This window comes from Coloeus monedula (assembly GCF_965178545.1).
Source record: "Coloeus monedula genome assembly, chromosome: 15".
Taxonomy (NCBI): Eukaryota; Metazoa; Chordata; class Aves; order Passeriformes; family Corvidae; genus Coloeus; species Coloeus monedula.
In genome coordinates this window covers 17,837,452-17,863,639 of record NC_138795.1, presented here as the reverse complement: position 1 = coordinate 17,863,639, position 26,188 = coordinate 17,837,452, and the positions used below count along the sequence as shown (strand labels likewise).

The 26,188-nt window shown below is 51.9% G+C and overlaps 1 protein-coding gene and 1 long non-coding RNA gene across 4 annotated transcripts in view; one reads left to right on the top strand and one right to left on the bottom strand.

Annotated features, from left to right (window-relative positions):
* Positions 1–8,836, bottom strand: part of SIL1 (SIL1 nucleotide exchange factor) — a 106,702-nt gene extending 97,866 nt beyond the window's left edge. Inside the window, exons 1-2 of one of the 3 annotated variants that reach the window (XM_082291248.1) lie at positions 8,809–8,836; positions 4,563–4,710 (exon numbers count right to left, since the gene is read on the bottom strand). The gene's annotated coding sequence lies outside the window, so the exon portion shown is untranslated. Of the gene's footprint in view, positions 1–4,562; positions 4,711–6,668; positions 6,872–8,246; positions 8,360–8,808 lie in introns of those variants that run through there. The other 2 variants (XM_082291249.1, XM_082291250.1) reach the window with 2 other exon arrangements.
* A 13,421-nt stretch (positions 8,837–22,257) lies between these two features.
* LOC309578797 lies at positions 22,258–23,806 on the top strand. Its single transcript, XR_014226847.1, has 3 exons — positions 22,258–22,356; positions 22,655–22,900; positions 23,505–23,806. It is a non-coding gene; the product is annotated as an uncharacterized lncRNA (long non-coding RNA).
* The last annotated feature ends 2,382 nt before the right edge of the window (positions 23,807–26,188 follow it).

Here is a 26,188-nt window from a genome sequence, read left to right as displayed (position 1 = left end):
CTGCGCAGACATCAGGAGTCAGGTCCCCACAGATTCCCAGCCTTTGCATACTCCAGTTTCCAGCCAACAGCTCTCTGGACTGTGACCCAGCCCAGCTCAGTGGTGGAGAGCAGTGCACAGCCCTTGCCCCCAGCCTTTGAAGGCAGGTTAAGCAGGCAAAGCTTTAGGCATCAACCCAGGACACGGCTTGAACTCACATCTCTGAATGGAAACTTCCTCTGAAAAATTCATGCTTTTTTCAGCTCTCTGACTGTGAGAGATTTCAGAGAGAATCAAAGGGCTGGAGTGCTGTGGGAGTCCAAAGCACCTGCACCGGGTTCCTCAGCAAACTCTGGTTCTGTTCCTAAACAATGGGAAATTCTCCAGACACGTGGAGAAAACCAAATCTGCCTCAGACATCCCATCTCACCCTGCTCCTCAAATCTGAACAAAGGAGCCCATTTACAGCACCACTGATGAATTCCTTTACCCCAAGAACACGTGCCCAAGTGCCACGCTGTGAGTACTGGGATGATTCCCAGAAGCCTCCTGCTGACGTGGAACACCCTTCCTGAGCCTCCCCACATACACTGTGTACTTCATTACCCCACACTCGCTGGGAGAAAAGGAACAAAATGCATTCCAGAGACACTTGTTGATTGCTGAGTACAACCATGCTGCAGGCAGCACCACCATCTTTCCCTCCCTTTCCAAGGTTGGCACATGCCATGTCCAGTTCCCAGAGGCAGGAACCTCACACCCAGCCCTTCTGTTCTGTCACCCTGAGGAGGGCCCATCTGGAGGAGCCATCACATATTAGGTAACAACATGGTATTCCAAACTACTTCCAGAACTTGCAGAAGCACTTAGATCACCCATGGCTCCTGCTGGAAATTTTCCACAGTGTAACAGTTTATTTTTTGGGCAGGAAGAGAGCAAGAAAATTAATTAAGGCAGAGTAAGAAAAAAAACTCCCCCTGAAGTGAGTTAACGACACTAAAGCAGCAGTTGTGAGCAGGCCAGGTCCATTTTAAGGGCTATACATTTTCACTTCCACAGTCTTCAAAAGGAAAATGAAGAGACTTTGCTCTGTATGCATATTGTCCACCATTTGTTATTGTCTGTCTATTGATGCTTACTTGAAAAACAAAATTTAATTAAACCCCACAGTACTGCATCGCCTGCCTTTGAAATATGCCTGCATTAGTGGATCATTACAGTAAATGAAATACAGCTTCATATCGGATTTTTCAAATAACGTCCTAAAACTGTTACAAATTAAATAATACTCCTGCAGAGAGAAATTAAGAGACAGAGTTTTTAGCAAGGGCAAAGAGATGTTTACAGATGAAGTCTGGGATGAGACGTGGAGGCGATGAGGCAGAGAGGTGCCACAGGGCTCTTCCACACCGTGTTGGGAGGGTTCTGTGTACCAGAAACTAGACAAGGAAAGAGTGTGCCAGGGCCATGCACGTGGAAAGGGCAGTGTCCCCAACCCCTCAAGAGTGTCAGCACGAGCAGACAGGGTTTTGGGGTGTGCTGGCACAATCTGTCAACGCAAGAGGTGTTTCTGCACACAGCAGAGCTCAGTGCAGCCACACACCCTCCACGTCCTCTGGAAACCCGGCCAAAGCAGCAGCAGTCATGGCAAGTGAAGCCTTGTAACCAGTGGAAGCAGTGAAAGCCTGGACACTCAGTGGCCAAGGAAAGGGATGCAGGAAGGTGCTGTTGTGGCAGGATGAGAAATACGTACCCAGGGAGGAGAAAAGCAACAGGAGCTCTGTTATCTCGGGGTGAGCAGGAGCACAAGCGGGTCAGTGAGTCAGCGCTGGGCACAGCGGCAACGCCTGACGTGGAACACCACAAAGCAGAGTGTTCAAAGCAAGTGAATATTGTGCGAGCCTCACAGCTCTGGCTTCAAGAGATCTTTTCCTTAATAGCACCTGGGGTGATGCCAAGTGTTCTCTGACGATTTATTTACTCCAAGAAATCATTTTCCCTAAATAAGCGGAGCCCATTACTGCATCCTTCTTCATGTGAGCCTGGAAAAGGCTGTGCCCTGCAGCTCCTGTGGCCTCATCTCCATGGTGATGCACCAACACACACAGTGACTCCAGCAAGAAGGCAAACCTCCCCAAAAGAAAGGCTGAACCTCCCCAAAGGAAAGGCTGAACCTCCCCAAAGGAAAGGCTGAACCTCCCCGAGGTTCAGAGCTCTCATCAGCACAAGCCCTGGGGTAAAGTGTGCTGCAGGTGTTGGCAGGCAGGGCTTTCCAGAGAAGCAGAGCATGTCAGCCTACAAGCAGGCTGGAAATTAAGAAAACCTTGCAAGGGCACCTCTGGATCCACTTTACAGGAAAACAGTAGAAGATTCCCAGCTGCTGTCCATGCCAGGGAGCAGCAACTGAGAGACAAGTTCCTGTAGTTCTCATCAGCCTGTGTATCTATTATTTATAGGAAGAAGGTTCAGCATATAATTATTGAAAACTGTCAACTTCCAGCCTACGCAGAGCTTCCTCTGTGGAAAGGCTCCTGCTCTGTGAACCAGGGACTGCTCACGCCTGCATGTCACAGGATTAAAACGAGCAGCTGTGGCAAGAGGGGATCTATTACACGTTGCCTTATCGGTCTTGCAGCAACAACGAGCACTGGGACCCCACAGCACTAACAGCACACAGCAACATCAGGCAAAAAGCACAGGAATACAGAAAATGCAGCCCAGGATCCTTCCTGAAGGAAAAATATGGTGGTCAAGGGGCATTGGGAGTGATGTAAGAGAGCTGGCACATGGAGCAGCTGGGGAAGGAGACTGACCAGGCTCTGTGGGGCCAGACTGGCGAAGGCAAGGCAAGCACAGCACTCGGGCGCCAGCCCAGTGCTCTCCTCACCCCCACACCGAAGCCTCCATGGGGATCAGCAACACACAGCCGCTCACCTGCACACCCCCAAACGCTCTCCCATCAGAAGATTCTGGCTTTGTGCTTCCCAGGCTGTGGCAAAGGCTCCCGTGACACCTAAAAGCAGCACAACCAGCTGCACAAAGGATGCAGATTGCTGAGGCTCCGCAGCCATCCCGAGGCGAGGTGGGAGCGATCTGCGAGTGCCACAATCATCAGGCAGTGGAAGCGTGCCAAGAGCAGGGCAGACAGAGGTTAAAACTGAGCAGGCTTCACACTCCCAGGTATTCCAGGAAACGTGCTCATCCTCAGCTCACCAGCACTCCTCTCCTCTTCTGAACACAGCCAGAATGAGGTCTGATCATTTAAAACAGACCAGACTGCTGCTCCCAGCTTGCTGGAGGAAATAAAGGGAGTGGGATGTCTGACAGGGAAGAGGGGGCACAGCACAGGCACCTCTGGAAGTGCCCCTGTTTCTGCAGTTCAAGGTTAAACACCTCCTTTGCACCAATTTCTGAATCTGCCTCTCTCTAAAGCTGCACCAGGTAATTAGAATCATTATAACTATTATTAGACCATAATATTATTATAGCATTTTTGCTACACTTGACATCTGTTGGCTGATAGATTTAACTGGTACATAAGAAATAACTGTGCAGATTTCTTGCAAATGAGCACCAACACGGAAGACATTAAAGCATTCTGCATTCAAAAAGTTAATTTTATGGACGTACGCTTGAAATAAAAATTCTAAAATTAAGTTAAACCTTTAAAACCTCTCGTTAAAGGAATTATTTGGGTTTAAAGTAGACAACCATTAAAAAACTCCTGACTTTCATTTAGATGTTTAAAGGCATATACGTGGCTTGGTATCTCCTTCAGATCAACATATGCATCTTCTTCCCATCTACTCCAGAGATTTCTAAATCATCCTTCCATCTTCCCTTCCCTCTCTCTGCAGCAGGCACTTGAATTATTTGGGCAGAGTCTGACTGCACAGCGAACCAGTATAATCAGGGCTCTTACAACCTGCTGTCTGCAAATCCTATAGAATTATCAGCAAACACACATCTAGAATAAAATACAGCTTCTTGCAGCCCATGAAGCCCAAAGGGCTTTGCAAACTAGACTCAGGATGCAATTTATCCACCACTGAGATTCAGCTGTAATCCAGAGTGGAACACAACCTTTCTATCCATATTTAACTACAGCACGCAGCCCCCTGGAGAAAAGTGAGGAAGAATCCAACAGAAGCCACAGGAATGTTTTAGGGAGACTGAATTTTCTCCCCTGGAACTGAACTTTGTTCAGGGCACCCACTGAGTTGTACTCAGTGATGCTTGTGGGTGCCTTCCAACTGAGAATATTCCATGATTCTATGACTCTACCATCAGCCATGGACCAATACAGGAGAGCAAAGAGGGCACCGTGTCTCCGTCCTGTTGAGGGTGTCCCTGAAGCACAGCTGGAGGGAACAGCTGGGTACCACAAGTTCCCAGCCTGGAGAGGAGGAAGAAATAAACACCACAGAGGAATCCCATGTTGTCCTTAGATTCAGTGGAGGCCAAATTTCACCCCACAGTTACACCAATGTGCAAAGAAAGATGGAACAGTGTGTGGAAGAGCACCTCAGAAAAGGACCCATTCTTAAACTTCAGACAGCTGTGCCCAGCAGCTCAGTACTCACAGAACTCGGTCCTGCTTGGGCAGTGATGTTTGCTCCAGTGAAATCTATTTCAGCTCAAGCAAATCCTCTTCCTTAAGCAGTCGGTACTGAGGTGACAGCAGAGCCCTGGTGCAATGAGGTATCCTGCAACCACTCCCACAGTGACACACTATTTAGGAATAAAAATGAGTGTCATTAATTTCTCCAGAGCAAGTAATTTTATTTTTTCCAGAGAAGAGTAACCACACAAGGAACTTGGAATTGCTTGAGGAGAAAAATGTACTTTTGCTACCTTAGTCACAAACAGACAAGCCCAACTCTCACTAAGGAGAGACCTATGGGGAAACAAAGGGGAGCAGGAGATGCTGGACACAACTTTGCCCCATGCACACCCCACTGCTCAGGCAGCTCTGAGTGGAAAGCAGGGCTGAGGATTGCTGAGGAGCTGTGCCAGTCCCAGCAAGCGTCGGCAAGAAGCCCCAGGTAAATGAAGTTCATGAAAGCCCTTAAAAATCACTTAAGCCTTCAGAAAGAGAGCACAAATCCCCCACTACAGAGACCTGCCCATCACACCTCTGACCAGCACAAAGCAGGCTTTTCACTCTATCCATCTGATGCTTTCAAAAGCCAGAGGAGCTGGGTCTGGGCGAGCTCACCTTAATGAGGCCCAGTGCTCATAACTAACTAAGAAAAAAAAGACCAACCAAAGCAACTCAACCCCACACACTTGAGGGGTAGCTATCAGCAATTCCCTGTCAGCACAGGAGAAATCCTTGTGTATGGGCCCTGGGAGCTCAGCCCAGGTCTGCTTCTGTTCATCCTTTCCATTAATGGCCTGAACAACAAAAGAGAAAGCACTTACATAAAACCTGAAAGGATGCCCAGAGTTAAGAGCTGAAAGCACTCTGGAGGTCATGATCGGAATTGATAAACTGAAGAAAAGTTCCCAAAACACCCACAAATCAATAGAAAGAAAAGCAAGGAAAACAATGCAAAGAACCACACCTGGAAACAGCACAAACAGAGATCAAGCACACAAATAGAGACCAGGGGAAAGCTCTTCAGACAGAGGGAATGCTGGGGAAAACTGGGGACCAGACTAAATGTGCCAGCGCTGTGACAACACAGCTCCAAAGAGCTAAACATCACTCTGTGATCTAGGAACATAAAATACCCAGTTCTGGGCTCTGTGCTGGGGATCACCTCTAGTCACAGACAAACCAGAGGGTCTGGGCAACCAGTAGAGCAGTCAGCAGTACAAAACACGCTGCCCCATACCAGCTGTGGAGGGGTTTCTCCATCCCTGCTCTCTCCAGGGTTGGTACCAGCTCTCAGATTTTAACAGGTTTTACTTATAAGGACAACCAGTTTTATAAATAAATGCTCCCCATTCTACGAAGGAAAGAGACAAACTGGCTACTCAGTTTGCTGCAAGGGCAAGTTAGATGAGCTGTCAGGCTCTCTGAGACTGGGATTCCAGATCTGGAATGAGACTGGGCCCTGTCCAGATCTGCACTACCATCCACCACTGTCCAGCCTGGAGCCGAGTATCTCTCACCTGGCTCAGGACAGGGCCATGGACAAGGAGGCTGTTCCAGCCCTGTATTTCATTTTATCATCCTCCATCTGGCTACTCCTACAGCAGTGACAAAGCCAAATGAACAGCCTTCTCTTCCCCAAAATACAATCCTCATTCTGCTGAGGGGCACCCACACACAGCACAGACCGAGCACCACCGTAACCGCTCCCATTCTCGCCTTCAGTATCTTTCACAAACAAAGCTCTTCAAGCTTCATTTGCCACCTCACCGCTGCAGCAGAGATGCCAGCAGGGAATGGGATGCTGCCCTGGGGAAGGGCATGGCTTCCCAGCTTCCCTCCTCCCCTCTCACCCCACACAGCCCCACCGACCTCTGCAACTGCCTGAAGCCCATAAGGGCCATCATGCAGCCCCCCCTACCCCAGACACCTTAATTTGAGGGGACAGTTGTTGAAAGCTATCAAAGTCATTGCCAAAAGGTGTTACAAAGCAGGCGACAGCAGCTGATGCCACCAGTAGACAGCTGCACCAAACCCAACCAGCAGCTTGGGAGAAATGCAACAAGGGCACAAGAGCTACAGATCTCACACAAAAGCAGGGTTTAACTCTCAGGAACATTTCAGATTTCCCAAAGACTCAGAGGGATTTGGGGTTCTGCTGAGCTGCCTCATGAACTGCAGCCAGAATGGATTTGACAAAGCCTCGGTGAGCAGGCGCCGTCTCCCTTCGCAGGGCTGCTTCCCAGAGATCCCCAGTGTTGTGTCACTTCTCACTTCAGGTGCTAAGAATATCTGCGTGTGCATAAAAAATAGCAACTTAGCTACTGAGAACTTATCAACAAAGCACCCGACAAATCTTAATTAAAGCTGATTCACCTCCCTCACGAGCCCGAGTTGAACGCTATTTCTCAGAGGAGAACGCTGAGCGGTAAGAGCTGAGGTGGGTTATAAAAGCCACGGAGGGAGTCAGTAGCACAGAGGATTAGCACACAGAAAGGCTGACTATTATCCCTAAATTTATCCCAATAATCCACTGCCTTGCAAAGTCTCAAGGTACGGCTGCTTTCAACCACACCTGCCCAGCCCAAGCAGGAGCAGAGACAGGTTTGGGGGTGCTGGAGTTTTCCAGGTGTTTTATTGCTCAGGCTGAAGAAGTTCTCCACTGTAAAAAGGGAGAAGGTGGTGGCAGTAGCACCAGCACTGCTCTTGTGCTGCTTCAGGACACGGGGACAACGCTGTGGGTTCAAAAGCTATTCTGACAATTCATTAGGAATTGTTTCCAGCTGACTTCTTCCAAAGAATCATATTTGTATCCCTTCAAATTCAGTGAATTCATGGTTGCACAGACAGCAGCCTCCAGAACTCACAACACTGCTCTCATCTCTGGTAGCTGGACTTCTACAAAAAAAGTTTCTGGGACAATATTTTGGATACTTCCACCACAGAAATTCCCTAGAGGCTGCTGAAAAACAACGTGGACCAGACTGGGTCATTTTAAGGCAGGGTTGGGGGAAAGAAAAGAGAGAAAAATAGAAGTCCATCCCTTAACAATGCTACTCCCTGAGAACAAATGAATTCAAAAGATCACAGGGAGCAGGAACACTGCGGCAGCACGTTGGGTAAATGACAGGGTGTCATCGTCTTCTAACGTCCTCTGGAGACTTATCTACACTTAAAAGGTGCGTGCCGGGGCTGTGCACGGAGCAGCCTCTCCCACAGACAGCTCCACCACAGAAATGCCTCTGCAGATTATCCTCCTTTGGCAGGCACGCTGAACAGTACCGGTGCAGGCAGCTCTGCCTCTGCGCCACACTTGGACTGGGTTAGTTCTAGCAGAAAAACACTGCAGAATAAATAACTTGGCCCTAAGAAATTTTATCTACAGAACTTGTTGGTGTAAACCCGGACCCTCCCGAAGGCGGGCAGCGTCAGTGCTCTGTCAAAGATCACTCCCAATGCAAGTGTTAGTCAACCACTGAACTTAAACATTTCAAGGCAACATTCCAAACAGTGTTTATATACAAAATCCCATTTGCTCAGCGTTCCCTTCCTGGCCTTGTGCAACGTGTCATTTTACCAGTTCTCCAGCCAGAGAGCCATATGCAGGCTTGCACCAAAATAACTGAAGCAATTTTAAAATTCTGGCCTCGTGTTACAGAGCACACACCTTGAAGAAAAATCCATTTTAGTATCCCAGAGCTATTCCAGTGGTTCCAGCACATTTTTATTCTGCAGCTGTCTAGGCACACAGCAGGCCAGAAGTCACCCAGCCCAGCCGAGTGCTCCCGGTAGGATCCAAACTGTGCCCGTCGGGAGAAACTTACGTGTAAATACTTATGTTTAAAACCCCTCAGTGTAAGGGATCCCTGTCCTGCCCCCATTGTGTCCCTAAGTGGGCGTCACAGGGCCCGCGTTTTCGGTCACGGCTGCTACACTCCAGCCGCAGCAGCGGCCTGTCCCGCCAGCCCTGCCCGAGCCCCCGGGGCCGGGCACACGCCGTTTCTCACGGCTCTGACGCGAAGAGGGGCGGCGGGCAGCGCCCACGCCAGCAAGGCCTCATCGCCGCCTCCGCTTGAGCGAGAGCAGCGCAGAGGAAGCAGCGGCGCCGTGCCCACCCGGCCGGGACCAGGGCTGTGTCCCGGCCCCCGCATCCCGGACCCGGAGCTGCGGCCCGGCCCTCACGGGGCCACGGCAGCGCCGCCCTCCCGGACCCCCCCACCCCGACTCACCGCTCCGCACTGCGCACGCTCCGCCCGCCCCAGCCGCCCCGCCCCCGGGCCCGCCCCACCCAATCAGCGCCGGCCTTGGCCCTGCTCCTGTCCCTGGCCCCGCCCCCGTCCCCGCCCCGCCCAATCAGCACCGGCCTTGGCCCTGCTCCTTCCCTGGCCCCGCCCCCGGCCCCGCCCCGCCCAATCAGCTCCGTCCGCGGCCCCGCCCGGCCCCGCCCCTGCTCCGTGAGGCGGCGGCGGCGGCGCTGCCCCGGCCCCGCCGTGTCCCGGGCCGGGCTGAGCCGTGTCCCGGCTCGGGCCTCGGGAGCTGGGGCTGCGCTGGGCGGGCAGGAACCTCCCTGGCTGTGGGAACGAACGGGCAGCGGGCAGCAGCCCCGCCCTGCAGGATCTGTCCCTCAGGAAGGGACTGACGGGACTGGCTGGCGAGGGGCCCCTCTCCGCTTCGTGTTAGGTTGGACATCAGCAGGAATTTCCCCATGGAAATGGTGGTCAGGCCTTGGCAGGGGCAGGTTTGGAGTGCCCATCCCTGGAGGTGTCCAGGGAAGGCCTGGAGGTGGCACTCGGTGCTCTGGGGACAAGGTGGGAATACCTGGGATGGGTGCTGGGGGTCAGGAGGGATTGCTGGCCTTGCACATCACATCATCCCTGCTGCAGGCTACTTCATCACCTCCTTTATTTTTCACAGGTTTTGAGGAAGGTAGTGAGGTTTCAGGTAAATTCAAGGGTGTAAATTCTCAGCCTTGGCACCCCTGGCTGATGCTGAAATGAGGTGAGAAAGTCAGAGAAGGCACAGGGAATGCCGGGTTGCCACAGGTGTGAGCTCACTGGTCCCTTCACCTTGTTCACTCATTCTGCTGATTAAAATCCTGCCAGAGCATTTCCCACTCCTCTCCCGACTGCGACTGAGTGATGGCATTGCAGAAATGATGGAAAATCAACAGCTATGAGCTGTGCAGCCCTCCCTGGCAAGGGCTGGGCTGTGGCTGAGGAACAGGCCATGGGATCCTCTGCACAGCAGCCAAAACCACCCTGCCAGCCCCAAAATTAAACCTGCAATGCACAATTATCCTGTGAAAGATGCTCAGTGACAGCAGGGGCCTGTCCCTGGGCCACTGTCCCCACGGCTCCACGCACCCGTGCTCTGTGTTTCACTGCTGGCACCCACAGAGGTCCTGGAGGCAGGAGATTGACTGTAAGCAAATCTCAGCTCTCCTTGCCAGTAATTGAATATTTTCAGTCTTTCCAGGTTGGTTGTAAACATCTCAAAAACATAATCTGGAATCAAATCCCTCAAAGCCCATCAGGAGTGCACCAGAGCTTTATTGATGTTTATGATTTTTGTTGGGGCTTATGGTCTATGAGGCAGCTACGTGATTGCTGGCTGGGTGTAACTCCTGGCCTTTGGATGGGTGAAAGCACTGCTGTACTCCAGCCTCTGCCTTCTTTTGGGCTCTGGGTCCTCTCTGCTCCTGGAGCAGCATTGCCACAGCTCAGGACATGGCACTGGCTCTGCCCAAACCCTCACCAGTGGGGCAGGTGAGCTGGATCCAGCTCTACCCCTTCTTTCTGCCAGGTGGAACAGCACTAAGGGGATGATCCCCCACCTCTCTGAAGCCAGGTGATCCCCTTCTTTCAGGCACAGCAATAAAACCCCTCCAGACACCAAGCCCAAGGCTGACAGCCAGGTGGGACTGGTCTCTTTGCTTGCAGCCCAGGAGCACAATGTCAGCTGGGATACTGGGAAGAGGATTTTCTCCCTGGTTGTCTCAGGGTGCTGGCACAGCAGCCACCAGGCAGTTTGGGAAGCCTCACTGAGATGCTCAGTCCATCCAGAGAGGAGCACTGCTGCATCCCTGGGCAATGCCAGCTGAATCCCACATCTGAAACCACTCCCACATCAAAGAGATAGGAAAATAAACTCTGCATGTATGCCTTCTGCATCTCGAGTTCCTCTCTTTGGTCTGATGGGGTGGACGGCTTTTTCCAAAGGTATTAGGGAAGATGGGTGTGAGAGAGTAATTTGGGACTGGGAGTAATTTTTCATCAGTATACTTAAAGACAATCACAGCACTAGGAGGGAGGCCTAATTGTGGAGTTGTGTAATTAGCTTTTATGTCACTGCAATTATTCTGTTGGCTACATATAAAGAACATGGGAAAATGCAGCACTTAATTTTAAATCAAGACTTGATTCTCTTTTAGTAGGTAATTGATGTTGATCACATCACTTAGCAGCGACTATAAAATGTGCTATTTAGATTGTAAAAGGACAGAGAAAAGGACTAAGCAGATAGGTAATTGATGAATCACGGGCCGCCTTGGTGGGAGGCAGCAGGAATCCTTCAGCTGGCTCTGTTGGCAGCTGCTCCTGGGCTTCGTTAGTCCCCAGGGCGTTAACGAGCACAGAGCCCCTCTCCCGGTCCCACAGCACCGCTCTGTCCTGGACCACAGTGACAACAGGGCAACTGCACTCCATGGAATTGATCCCTCCTGGTTAAACCCCGTCCTTTAAGGAATTCAGATTTTCTTCAGGAAAAGGTGTGTGGGTTTGTGCCCAGGACTGCCACATGCTCATCTGGAGCCACCAGGCTCCTCTCCTCAAGGCTGTCTGGCTTCTCCAGTAGTTCAGGTGTGGCAATGTGTCCCAAATTTGGTCATGAATTAAATTACATGACTGGTGCTAAACACTCCCAGACACATAAGTGGACATTTAAGTCCACAAGCAAAATTAAGTGACAAGGTGCCATCTCTGCAAAGCCTCACAATGCTGCCCCTTGACAGGTAACTCTTAGTTTTTTAGTGATTTTTTCATACTAAAAGTGCCTGCAGGTAGTTTTGGTTGGAGGCAGACCTAGAGAAAAGCCATGGATGCTGTTTAACACAGCAAGGCAGAGACATTCAGAGGGTTCAGTTGCCCTTTTCCCTCTGGAAGGATGCCAGGACCAGCACGAGAGGTGTCTCTCCTGGATATGAAGCAGATTCCACAGGCTGCAGGAGACTCCTGAGATCACATTTCCAGGTGGCAGGTCCAGGCTTTGCACTCCCCATTTGCAGCAAAATAGATGGATTTGTGGCCAGAAACACTTTTCCCCTCAACCTTTTTTGTTGTGCTGTAGCAAAATATGAGATGGAATTTGGGCTCCAGCGGGTGTAATTGTTGAACAGCCTGCCCCAGCCAGCCTCACCACTGCTGGAGAGCTGCCCACGGCCACTTTCCACGCTGGCACAATGAAATGCATTTTTACAGCCCAAGAAGTGAGTCATGACCCAGCCCGAGTTCAGACCAGAGGGTTTTTGCAGTACATGTGACTCCAGAGAGGCCAGAGGGGAACCCTGGGCTTGAGATAGGATGGCACCACAGCTGTGGAGTTACCCCAGTCCCTTTTAAAAATGCTTTTCCTCACCCATTTTGTGTGCTGGGACATGAAGGCTATTGCAGGACCTGTTCTGCCATGTCAGCATCAGCCACTCCAAATTGCCACGAGGATCAGATGGCTCCAACTTGCAGCCTCTTATCACCACAAATCCTATTTCATTCACTGCCAAAAAAATTACTCATGCAAGGGCTTTTGCCATCAGTCCCTTGGGGGCTCCGGAGTGGTAAGCAGGATGCGATGAGCCCAGGGGCCATCCCTGCTCTCGGAAGGGCTGTGCCAGCAGGGGTGAAGCGCGAGGTTTACGGGTGAGCTGCTGCCCGTGCAGCCGTGGCACAGCTCGGGGCCAGGATCCCGCTGAGTGACAGCCCCTGATGGTTCTTCTCCCTCTGGGCCGTATCCACGGGACAGCTCTGCCCTCGTGGGACTTCAGCTGCAGGACAGAGGGAGGGCTGTGCCTGGTTCGAGAGGCGGCGGTGCCAGGTGACTGCAGCGTTTCATTCCGGGTTATTAACGGCGCCGTTCATCACCACCAAATGCTTTGCGCCCCGCAGGTTCCCCCGCTCGCTCCTGCCTGATACCGGCCTTGGATTAAATTAGCAAAAGTGACACAGTGATCAATTCCCAGCGCTTTGCTCCGGAGCCGGGCACAAATGAGTGGGAAGCAGGGAGGAGAATAAAGCCTGTAGTGAGAACTCAGGGACCTGTAGGTACAGAAGGGCTGTGAAGGAAACCTCAAGTTTTCAGTGCCACCAGCTCAGCTGTGACCAGGCAGGGACAGCAACCCCACGCACCCTTTCTAGAAGCCGTCACCACAAATGACCTGGGCAGGGGCCTTTATGGGTGCCCAAGCAGGGATTTGGGTGAAAAATAAAGTCACCAGCATAGAGGGCCATGCAGGCAGCAAGGGGACAGTTAAATCCCCTGCCTCCTCCCTATGGAACAGATCCTGGTCACAGACACACAGTCCTGGTTATCCCTCAGCAGAGCCAGACTCCCTTGGCCTGGGGGCAGTCAGTCCCTCCCAGGGCTGAAGGATTCAGATCTGGAAAAGCCCATGGGCAGCACCCATCCCTGCCTCTCTGGCTGCCTCCCCCAGGAGTCACATCCTGGCTGCCACCTCCTCTTCGCTGTATTTGAAGCACCTCCACATCACAGCACATGTGGGCTCAGGAGCAAGGGCAGGGACAATTAATAAAACACCTCCCCTGAGGTGGAAACAAGGAGACCATCCATCTTAGCAGTGTTGTATCATTAAGGGACAGGGGATGGTTTGGAGCCATTATTCCCTGCAAAAACGGGCTTTAAATCATCATCCATCACCAACACCCAGCACTGGATGTTCTGAAGGTGTCTGGCAAAGCCCTTGTGGCTCCTTTCCACCATGGCACGGGTGACCACAGTCATAAGTATCTCCATCACCTGGAGATACTTATGGAGCCTCCACATCCACACTCTGCTGCTGCTCCTGGTACCAGTGTCCGGGAAGAAATCAGCCCTGTAAGACATCAACAAGACCAAACATGCTGCTTTGGGGTCTCAGGTCCATCTCCCTGGGGTGGGATCACAGGAGGGCAGGGCTCCCCAGCTGCCCCAGCCCTCCTGGCGTGGCAGGATGTTATGGAGCAGCAGTGCAGTAATTGAAAGCCTTTTTCCTTCTGGAAGCCCTTGAGGCTGCCAGTCTCTCAGCTGAGCTGGCGCTTGCCAACACTTTTTCATTTCTTCTCTGTTTCATCTAAACTTTCCATTGGGTTCCTCATCCATCTGAGCTGCAATGATAAATGTGGAAATAAAGTGGCATTTACAGCCCCTCTCCTGGGTTGGTTTTGTGTATAAACAAGCTGTGCTCACAGCATCCTCCTCTCCACAGCACTGGCTCAGGAGCAGCAGGGTCTGCCCAGGACTCAGCGGGGTGAAGGCTTTGGGGAAAATGAGTGTCAGCCACATCCCTGGGTCACTGTGGGGAGAAAACAGCAGCAAAAGGGATGGGGCAAGCAAGGCCCACAGGAATTTCTGTAAAGGACTCAAAGGGAAAAAGCAGCAGCTGAAGAGCTCATTGTGTGAAGCATGAAGAAAGGCTTTAATTTGCACAGAATCTCTTAATCCATTAATCACAGGGACATTTGTGTATGAAAACCTCCCTCTCGCTTAATACTCTCTCAGGTTTGTCCAAGAAGGCAATAACTGTTTGGCAGGGGAGTGGGAGGAGTGAGGTGGGACAGGCTGAAGCCATGGGCTTGTTTCCAGGGGGGGAAGATCAGCCCTTAACAGCGTGGAGCCAGCACGGGGATGAGCAGCGATGAAAAGCACTGGACACAGCAGCCCAGGAGCCACAGTGGGCACTGGGGATGCTGCCTTCATGAAGGAGGGTGCCCCAGGGCCTCTTGGCTCTCTGGAGTTTGCCTGCAAAGGCTGGACAAACCTGCCTGGGTGCCTGGAACAGAGGGTTTGGGGGTTTAAGAGCAGACTCTGACATCTTCCCTTCACCCCCACCACAGTCCCTTCCTCTCCATTCACACTGCTCCAGCGTTCCTTCCCTTGCCCCCAGAGAGCTGGGGTGGGGTGAGGATCATCCTGAATGCAGAGGGAAGCACTGGCAGCATAGCATGCTAGGGCATGGACTGATCCACCCCCTGATCCTCACCTAATGCTTTTCTCGGGCTTAACCTGTTCTGCTTCAATCCCAGGTGCTTTCCCAGCAACGCCAGCATTGCACCAGACCAGCCAAAGTCTCCTCGTGTCCCATGATGGTCCCACAGACCTCAGACTTTCCTGTCAGCCAGTGGGTGAACAAAATATCTACAAACCCAGCTGCCTTCCTGGAGCTGCTACCTGTGTTCCTCAAGGGAGAAAAATAGGAAAAATTAGTATGCAGCTTCTTCCTCGAGAAATCAATGCGATCTCAACTCACTGTGAAGTTCCCTGACTGTTAGAGATGCTGCACTGGTAAAAACTAACCCTCAGAGGAGAAAGGGTGGGGAAAAAAAGGAAAGAAAAATAAATTCCAGTGACTAGACAAGTCTAAAATGTTGCAGAGGGCTAAACTGCCAGGGCTGGGGCTTGTTTGGAAGTCCCAGAGCAGAGAGGGCTGCACAGTCCAGCTGTTTATCACCCTGCCAAGAATCAGCTGTAATTGTTAATTCTAATTAGAGCTGTTGGGAAAAAATGTAATCAGGAGTTTCCATTAGAAAAAAAAAAATAAGACATTTCATCTAAATTAAAAATTTTGGTTTTTAAGAAAGAGGGTAAACGTTGAAAATTTTGTAACAACTCATTTCAGCATTTTGAAGATGAAAAGGGATGTATTTTTGCTGTGAAATGCATCATCAATTCAAATGTGTTTTATCTTACAGTCTGAAGAGCAAAAAATAGTCTTCAAATCAAAGCAAAAATGGTATTTTAGGCATTTTCTTTTTAAAAAGCCTATCTGGGGGTTTCTGTCCTAATTAAGAATGATTTTTTTTTTTTTCCTTTTTTCCTAATGGAATAAGCTGTTCCTAGTTAGCTCTGCTCTAAAACGCTGGGTTGGTGCTTTTCTTGACCCATCTTGTCCCCAGCACCTGACCCCAGGGCTGTGCTCACACCACCTGGCTCTGGGTGTCAGCACTGCCTAAAATCCTGGAGATTTGAGTCAGGCTTTATAAAACTCACAGAATTAAAGCCAATTCCTTGCTGCCAAGAGACCTGGTGGGGCACTGGAAGGACACAGGTGTGTTTGGCGGGCCTTGTGCAGGTCTGAATTCCTAAGGGGAGCAGGTAGTGGTGCCCACACTCGGGGCAAGGCAGCTGCAACACCCCTTGTATGTTTGACCCTGTGGCTTGATGCCATGGGGTTGCCACAGATCCCAGTAGTGGTTTGCATCCTAGGGGATCGTCTCCACAGGACTAGCAGGCCACATTTATCACGCTGAGAAAGTGGTTTAGGATCTGTAAGATGAACAGCAGAGCTTGTGGTTTGTGATCTGTCTTCTGGGTGGGAGTACTAAAGGAGGGAGAGGACAGGAAAAATGGGAGTTAAATAGGAGCTGGGAGCAGAAAAGGGACAGCAGGGAAGGAGACTGGGCCAGGGAGAAGCTCAGCCAGGGAGGAAAGGAGGGTGGAAGAGGAAGGGAGCAAAGCTCAAGGGCTCTGCCAGAGATGAAATGGGAAAAGAAATTGCTGTGCAGCAGTTTCAGCCCAGAACAGAGGCATGGGCTCCTCGAGCTGCCCAAGTGCATTTTGAACAACAAAAAGACCAGGCTCTGACAGGGACAGGAGACTCAGGCGGGTGTGGAAGGAGGGAATTGGGGAGAGGGCCTGCAGGCCCGGGGGAGGCAGGGTCCCACAGCAGGGTCCCAGCAGGCAGGGCACGCTCCTGCCCAGCCACATCCCAAGTGGCAGTGCTCTTGCTGCTGGTGCAGCCACCCCTCTGGCAGATTGATTGGGGGTTATGTAACCTTTTCTGACTGCTCTATCCTCCAGACCAAGCAAGGTTGCTCTCCAGCTCCATGGTGAAGGGAACAGGCTGAGCAGCCTTTCCTTGAGCTGCCCAGAGGGACACATCCAGCCTCAGCCTCCGAGACAGCTGAGCAGCAGATCCTGCCCCGCTGCCATCCCTGGGGAGCTGTGCTGGCAGAGCGGTCACCCAGGACATGGCACGTACCAAGCCCCGGTGGGAGGCTGCAGGCCCTTGGCTAGGGAAGGAGATGGTTGGATCATGGGTTCTTCTTGCAGGGAGCAACTGGTGGATGAAGCCTGGAGCACCCACTCACACGTGGGAGCAGCAAGCCTCGTGTTATCCCAGCCCTGCGCCTTCATCTCCTGACATAGCCACGGAATAGCGCAGCAGGACAGCAGCTCCCACTGGCACCCAGGGAGGGTCACAGAGGAGCAGGCTGATGTGCAGGTGAACAGGGCTTGTACTCACTCTCTTACAACAAAATGGTGAGTCCAGCAGAGCAGGACGGGTCAGCAGTTCCCTAAGGGAAGGGGAGCCAAGATGACCTCAGCAGAGATACTGTCCCCATCAGCAAGCAGAGTCCCGCCAGGCCTGAGCACAGCCAGGTGCTGGTCACCATCTCAGGTGCAGCTTGCAGTGGCCCCAGTCCAGAGCCCAGATGACCCAGGAGCCAGAGATGAGCCAAGGACAGGGCTGGAGGCACAGCTACAAAATGGATCCAAAGTTAATCTGGGAAATACAGCCAGAGGCATGGCTACAATGTGTGTCTGAGGGTCCTTCCAGGAGCCAAGGGTCTGACCAGGAGCAAGGTGCTCCTGCAGCATCCCTCACAGGAGGAGGGAAGTTCCAGGGCTGAGCTTCAGTGGGGCTCCTGTCCTGTAGGTGGGGGGTGTCAGTGATCTGGAAGCTCCTTACACTGAGCCCTGGCTGTTGGCTGCAGGTTGTGCTGTGGGTGGGCAGGGGGCTCTGGGCAGGCCCTGTCCCCACGAGGGCACGGGGGACACAAAAGGGATAACACACTGCACCAGGGCTTTATGCTCCTAACTCAAAATAAGCTTTCTTTTAAAAATTTATCCAAGAAGAATGATTTTTCTCTTTCTTTTGTTATTATTTTGAAGTTATAAATCATTGAAAGACTTCTCACTACTCTCCCAAATCATTCTCAGGCGAAGAAAAGGCAGTTCTACCTTCGTCAGTGCTTTGTAACAAAATGAGTCAGATTCATTTCGCTCATGATTCGCCTTTGGCTCCCTTTGTCCATGTCTTAAACTACTTCATGGCTTGGTCTGATTAGCAGTGTCTCCTCAGGGGCAGAGGAGGTCCTGCAAGAGCTGGAGGTGGTGCAGGTCAAGATTAAAGTGCTCTGCATGGCATTCACTGTCAAAACTATAACTGGCTTAACTCAGTGCAATTAGATGGCTCAGAGGTTAGGGAGTAACGGCAGCAGTGTTTCAATGCAGGTGATTAAAGCACAGCCCTGGCATTAAGGGATGTGATTAAAAGGCGGTGCTGGGGCTGAGACCTGGCAGCGGAGCTCAGCAGGCAGGGTTAAATCCACAGCTTCTTCTGGGGTTGGACACTCCAGGGTCTGGAAAAGATCTCCAAGTATCAGCTGAGCCAGCTCAGCTTTTAGGTCTGGAATGCCATCTTGTGATGGCAGTGGGGAAGTGGAAATGGCCCCTCTGTGGAGTCAGAGGACATCATGGAATTACAGAATGAGTTTCGTTAGAAGAGACCATAAAAATAATTTTATTCCTCCCCTTGCCCTGGGCAGGGACACCTCCCACTTTCCCAGACTGCTCCAAGCCCCAATGTCCAGCCTGGCCTTGGACACTGCCAGGGATCCAGGGGCAGCCACAGCTGCTCTGGGCACCCTGTGCCAGGGCCTGCCCACCCTCCCAGGGAACAATTCCTTCCCAATATCCCATCCAGCCCTGCCCTCTGGCACTGGGAAGCCATTCCCTGTGTCCTGGCACTGCATCCCTTGGAAATTGTCTCTCTCCATCTTTTTTGGTAGTGGAAGGCCACAATTTGGTCACCCCAAAGCTTCTCTTCTCCAGGCTGAACAATCCCAATAATCTCAGCCTTTCCTCTGATCATCTGCCCCATGCCTCTGATCATCCTGGTGCCTCCTTTGAACTCACTCCAACAGGTCAACGTCCACCCTGGATGTGATGAGTGCCTCTGGTTTGGATGGACAAGGAAGCCCATCACACTCCAGCACAAGTCAGGGGCTAAGAGAAAATCTGCCTCCAATTGAAAAGTCCCAGACTATTCTTGCTTGGAGAGAGTGCAAATGGTTCATTCCATCAACATTTCTCTCTCTAGGCTGATTATGTGGCTATAAAAGCAGTTTATTCCAGGCTGAAGAATCTGACCTATGTCTCTCCTTGGGTGCTGAGGGAATTTCCTTCTCAGAACAGAAGGACAGAGTCCCACCTATGCCAGTAGCTGCAGGGGAAGGACCTCTGGTTCAAGGTGCCATATCCAAGCAGTAAAGGTACTTTTCTTCCTGGATTGAAGCTGGGGAATTCAGCAAGATCACCTCAGCTGTGAGCATCCACACCAACCTCAATGCTGAGACGCACACGTAGGGTCATGGAGAGCCCGTGCAGGAAACACAGGATCTGTGAAGCTGGGAAAACTGAACTCAAGCACCAGCTCACGGGAAGCAGATGGCCAGTGAGCTGCCTCTCTGCTTGCCCCTGATGTGTCCCACTTCAGGCACACGAGGCAGAAGTGTCAGCTCAGAAACAGCTGCCAGCAGCAAAAAATCCAGCCCTGAAATATGCAGAAAAAAAGTTGTGGTGCTGCCAAGCACAATTCCACAACTTCCCTGGCCTCCACTGGATTCCTTAACATCAGCTCACTGCTCTGTGTATCCATGTCCAGGCACAGCAGTGTAACTGTGACCTCCCTCACTTGGGATCCATTCAAAGGAAGTTTTTCTCTGGGCTTTGTGCTCCAGTGAGACATTTCAAGGCCTTTCCAGAAAGCCTGGCATCCCTCCCCCATGATCTTCATGTGCTTATGCTCCCAGAGCTTAGGGACGAGCTCAGCTGGAGCTGTGTCTTGCCTCAGGCAATCATCCACTCCAGCTCTGTCTTCTTCAAATGCTTCATGGTCTATTTTCAGCCCAAGGCAGGCAGCTATTCTTCCTGGATGTGGGGTGCTCCTCCCTGGCTCAGCCTGATCCTGCCTCATCCCAGGCAGCTCTGGGCTTGTTGTGCCCAGGACACGGCTGCATGCAGGGAGAGAGGCTGGTGCTGAGCAGCAGGAGGAGTTCAGTGCTTCCCCTGTCGGTGATGAACCTGCTGAGGAACAGGTTTGCCAGCTATGCCCAGTGCAGCACAGGAAAAGCTGTCTGGTGGAGGGACAGGTAAGAGCAGACACAGAGCACTTCAGGCTCTTGTTCCTGGAGCTCTCACTGCTCATGGCCGAGGGCACGTGCCCACAGACAGGAATGGATGATGGCTCTGCCAAGACCCTAAGCCACAGCTTCAGTTTGGAAGCTGTTTATTTCATTAGCGCAGCATGGGGCCCAAATGAATATGATTTGTCTCTTTTAATAAGACATTTTCAGCAGGATCAGGGAGATACTTCAAAAGCTTCCTGAATGCCAAATACCAGAACTCAGCAACTCTCAGTGCCAGGACCAGCCTCTCACTTCCCAGCAGATTCCTTGTGTGTGCACAGCTTTTCCTCTGCTTGCTGGCTTCAGAGGGGGGCTCAAACAAAGGCCTGCACATCATTTGTGAACTTTGGGTGAAAAGTGTCAAACCAAATGAAACACAGTGGTTCTGCCATGGGAGTGAAGCCCTTTTCTGTCACAGGAATGTGCTCTCTGCATCAGCTGCAGCCAATCCCTGTTGTTATCTTGGCTTGGTGGCAGCTAAACAGATCCTCCTTTTCTCCTGCAAGTGTTCTGGCGGGGGCTGAAGGGACTGAGATGCTTTGTTCCAAGCCAGATTAGAGATATGAGTTACTACAAAACAAAAGCCCAGCCAGCCTTCAGGAGAGCTCCTCTAGTCTTGACACAGCCTCCCCTGAGCTCCCTGCATCCCAGCACAGCCATGCAACTTGTGCTCAAAGCAGCTCAACAGGTTCAAGAAGCCTGGGTAACCCCTGTTGAGTGAATGCTGAGTTACAGCATAAAGGAGGAATCACATCTGAGTGATTTTGTTCCCATAAAGTAGCAGGATGGGTTAAACCAGGACACGAGCACTGTCTGCTGGCACAGTGCATCCACTCAAGAGATTTGCACTGGCATGGAGCTGTAATGCTTCAAGATACGTGTGCTACAAGCCTGGGATGGGACATCTCCCCCCTGTAGGCGATGTCTGCAGCTCCTGTGGCAGCAAGAGAGATCCTTTACTGTCACCTTAGCCCCGAACACACCCATGCCCAGGGCTCACTGCCTGCCCTATTTCACCACTCACCTCCAGCTCTGGCACTGCAGGGTTGGTACTGTGATCCTTCCATACTGATCAGATTTTGGCTCAACGCCATTTAGCCACACCATCAGTCACTGGAGAAAAAGACAGAGTAGTACTGTGGGAAGAGGAAGAAAATTCGGTGAATCTATGGAAGAAAAGATTTGTGGCTGTACATCATAATTTACCGTGGTGGGCACCTCCAGGCCCACAGCCAAGCAGGTTCAGGCTCTGGTGAGAAGAACTTTTGTCCCCTCGGTGTCTGTGTGACACCAGCCTTGCTTGGCTCCCACACAGCAGAGATGGGGCAGCCATGGCCTCAACACTGCCTTTTCCTCTTTTAGGAGATTTAGCACTCTTTGAGGTGCTGCACCCAGGTCAGGGCAATCCCAGGCATGAGCACAGACTGGGAGAAGAGCTCATTGACCATCAGAGAAGGACTTGGAGGTTCTCGTGGATGAAAAGCTGGACATGAACCAACAATGTGCAGCAGCAGCCCAGAAACCCCCATGTGCGGGGCTGCACAGAGGAGTGGGCAGCAGGTGAGGGAGGGGATTGTCCCCCTCTACTTTGCCCTTATGAGACCCCCCTGCAGAGCTGCTCCAGCCCTTGGGGCCCAGCATCAGAAGGACCTGGGGCTATCGGAGCGAGTCCAGAGGAGGGCACACAGAGGCTCTGAGGGCTGGAGCCCCTCTGCTCTGGAGCCAGGCTGGGAGAGCTGGGGGTGTTCACCTGAAGAGGAGAAGGCTCCAGGCAAAACTTAAAGCCCCTTCCAGGGCCTAAAGGGGCTCCAGGAGAACTGGAGAGGGACTGGGGACAAGGGATGCAGTGCCAGGACACAGGGAATGGCTTCCCAGTGCCAGAGGGCGGGGATCAATGGAATATTGGGAAGGAATTGTTCCCTGGGAGGGTGGGCAGGCCCTGGCACAGGGTGCCCAGAGCAGCTGTGGCTGCCCCTGGATCCCTGGCAGTGCCCAAGGCCAGGCTGGACATTGAGGCTTGGAGCAGCCTGGGATGGTGGAAGGTGTCCCTGCCCATGGCAGGGGGTGGAACGAGATGATCTTTAAAACCCCTCCCAGCCCATACCGCTCTGTGACCGATTACCGAGGAGTTTTCCCCGCCCCGGGGGAGCGGCCGAAGCGAGCGGGGCGGTGCCTGTGGAATCACCCCGGCAGCACGGGAGGGCTCAGTCCTTCTCTGCGTCCGCCGCCGGGAGGAGAAGGAGCGGCTGTGGCCGGGCCGGGCCGGGCTCCCTCGGCTCGCCGCCATGAGGGGCCGCCGCCATGAGGGGCCGCCGCCATGAGGTGAGGGGGGACAGGGGAGGGGTGGCGGCGGCAATGGGGCTGCAGACCGGGGCTCCGGCGACGGAAAGCACCACCTGAAATACTCCCATTTTTTAAATTTACTTGTTTCTGCAGCCCGCGGTGCCCCGGGACTGGGGGTGTTGCTCGGCTGTGCCGTTCAGCACTAATTCCTCAACCTTTTGCTCGATTTGCTGCCTTTTTTTTTCCTCTCCCACAAGCCAGGCCGCTGCTGTTGAGCTTTATGAATACAGATTGAATTAATGGATTATTTGCTATATTTCTGCTGTCCTCTCTGTAGGTCTTCAGGCGATGGGGGGGATCGGGGTGACCCGGAGCTGTGGGTGGCCGGGAGCCGCCCGAAGGAGCAGCCCTGAGGGGACCCGACACCGTCGTGTGCGAAGCCCCCGAGCCGTGCTGGGACAGCCAAACGAGGCATCCCCCAAACGAGGCATCCCCGGGAGGGCACTGGAGCCTGCGGAGAGGAGATGTGAAGGGACAGCCTGCCTGAGAGGCACAGCAAAAGCTCTGGAGCAACCTGGGTGAGGTGTGACCATGAGCCAACCAGGGGAAATGAGCAAAAATGTTTGTTTTGCTGTCTTAAATTAACTGAAAGGCCTCTGCTGGCTCCTGTGTTAGCCTCAGGTCCTCGGGGTGGAAATAATATGGTTTATCCAGTGATAGGTTTAGCTTATCTGTTCCTCTTGCTGGATGAAGCCTTGGTGAGAGGAGGCATCACTAGAAAGATGATCACTAGAAGATCACATTTTTCTGCCCTGTAAGGCCCCCAGTTTTGTTTTCTTTCTCCCAGCAGTAGTCAGCTGCCCGTGGCTGCTCGGTGCCTGTGCCAGTGTTATGCTGCTGGGAGAGAAAGGTGCTGCCGAGTCCTCCTGGCACCAGCGGGGCCGTCCTGGTGCTCGGTGGTGCCAGGTTTTGGCAGCGCTCTGCATGCCCGAGAGTGGAGTAACTCCTGCCCGTGGAGTTAGAGCCTAGATTGGATGCAGACAACACACAGAAAATGAAAAAATCTGCTGCAGATATTTTCATATGCATCTTTCACATAAAAATGGCTATCATCTAATTAACTGGTCAGTGCTACAGGTTGAATAGGGGACCTCCTTTTAACTGTCTTTACTGGGTTTTTATTGCAGGCAAGTGGTTGGCGTGGGGCTCGCTGGAGCAGGAGTGGTCAGGAGAAAAGCTGTCGATGCTGCTTTGAAGATCCTTGTTTGAAAGGTATTAGGAAAATGGAAACCTGGAGCCCCCAGTTTAAACAGGGCAGCTGGAGAAGGACTTGTTTCCAGCATCTGGCTGTAGGAATTGGAAACATCAAAGGTGGTTTGGGGCAAGGTGTAACAAGAATTACATGTACAATTTATTGTTAATCTCCTCTCACTGCTTGTTTAAAATACATTTTTGTATGACCTCAATTAAACATTTATATTTAAGCTTGCTCAGTTTGTTTTTCATTATCTTACAAGGCTGTTGGGTGCAGCAGGATTTGAGAGTGGTGTTGAATTCTTGTGGGAGACTGGAGTGAGTGAGGCACCAGCTCTCATCCCTGGGCCTGGGGGGAAGTGAGCCCACAAAAGGTTGGAAAAGGCTAATGAATATGTAAAATACATCTGAACTGGTGGGGAGGGGCAAGATGACCCTCAGGGATTCAGACAACAGTGGTGTTTAAATGCAAAAGTGGGAACAAAAGGAATGTTTTGCTCTCTCCAAGATGAGATTTAGATCCCTTTGGATTCTGTGCAGTCTTCTTGGGACCCCTGTGCTTCTGAAATAATCCAAACTTCATAAATGTACCTGACACTGCTTGTTTAGCCATGAGCCCTTCTGCCACCTGAATATCCTGAGCTTTGAATGCAGAGGTTTTTATACAGCACGTGGAAATACTTGTTAAAATACTCAACGTTATTGGGAGAAAGTTTTTTCCTGGTTGAAGCCTATGAGTTTCTCTGTTTCTGTAGGAACAAATCCTACCTGCAAAACTAATCAAGGGTTTCCCTGTGGATTTATGTTGTGCCCAGCAATCTTCCTCTTTCCCAGATGGGTGCCACGGGGCTGGGTGCCTGTTGCCCTCACGGTGGGGGGTCCTGCTGGCAGCCAAGGAACACTCACTGTACATGTAAGGGGGCTCTGCTGCTGGACCAGGTATTTCCAAAAGTGGTAAAAAACGCAGAATATGGGCTCTGTCAGCCACATAAAGCATGTGCTATATGGACAACAAATACAAGTTGGCAGCAGGCTTATTTCCTCAAAAAAAGGTCTCTGCAATAAAGCTCTATGACACTCATCTCAGGGCTGAACCCAAGACTCAGAAAAGGCAGGACAGGGAAGAAAGTCTGTTGGCAGTGGCAATTCTCCCCTCAGAGCGGCTCTGCTCAGTGAATGCCTCACTGTGAGAGCTCTGCTGAGGCCCTGCAGCTCAGCGTCTCATTTTTTTTCCCAAATCACAGAATTCCCGAATGGCTTGGGTTGCAAGGGACCTTAAAATTTCATCCCATCCCACCCCCTGCCACCCCCTGTCCTAGGCTGCTCCAAGCCCCAATGTCCAACCTGGCCTTGGGCACTGCCAGGGATCCAGGGACAGCCACAGCTGCTCTGGGCACCCTGTGCCAGGGTCTCACCATCTCCACAGCCAAGAATTTTTTCCCATTATCCCATCCATGTCCTGTCCCTCCAGCCCTTGTCCTGTCTCTCTCCATCTTTCCTACAGCTCCTTCAGGCCCTGCAAGGCCCCAGTGAGGTCACCCCAAAGCTTCTCCTCTCCAGGCTGGACAATGCCAGCTCTCGCAGCCTTTCCTCCCAGCAGAGCTGCTCCATCCCTCGGATCATCCTGGAGCCTCCTCTGGCCTGGCTGCAGCAGCTCCAGGCCCTTCCTGGGCTGGGCCCCAGGGCTGGGGCAGCTCTGCAGGTGGGCTCTCACCTGAGGGGGCACAGGGGCACAATCCCCCCTCCCCTGCTGCCCACGCTGGGGCTCAGCCCAGGGCACAGGGGGTTCTGGGTGCTGGGGCAGGTCCAGCTTCCAGCTTTGTGCACAACTGGAAAATAAAAAATAGGGATGTCCTAAAGTAGTCAGCACAAGCACAGGCTCGGGGGTCTGGAGCTCGGGGTGTTACCTCTGGCAGGAAGGGGACAGCCAGCACTGTGCAGCACAAAGGCGATCAATAAAGGTCAAAATGATTCACCTTGGCCCCACTTTGGTGCCTCGAGCGAAGGACAGCAAAGGGAATTGGGTGAGAACCCATGAAGTCCAAGACTGGCGGTGAAATAAAGCTGGGAAATGGAGCAGGACCTGCATTCACACTCGGGAAACGTCAGCATGATTTATGGTCCTGTTTAGGAGCACCATACATTTTGCAATCTATATATGAGTTTTACCAGGCAAAAGTGGCTGGATTGCTTTACATTTGCTCTGGTTTTACTGCTCTGCAGCACCACAGCACTGGGGGATTGTTAACTGAGATTTATGAGCTTGTTTTTGAGCACTTAATTGTTTTTTACCCTGAGCTTGTTAAGAGCGGGATTTCTTGTGATTGTTCTCTGAGCACTTCCATATTATTTCAACATATATAGTGTACCACTTCCATTTTTTAAAAATACCTTATGTGTTATTGTTTCATTGTGCTCTCCAGCCACATCTAGAGAAGAAAAATCAACCTGTGATGAATTGTACAGGCAGATTTTTCCTCTCCCCTGGAGCTTTCCCTTAATTCACATACACACCCTCGCCTTCGTAAAGCTGCTGGAACACAGCAGCTTCAGGCTGATGGAGAGACTGGTTATTTAGGCACAAAATTAAATAGGGAAGAAAGACGTTGACTATGAA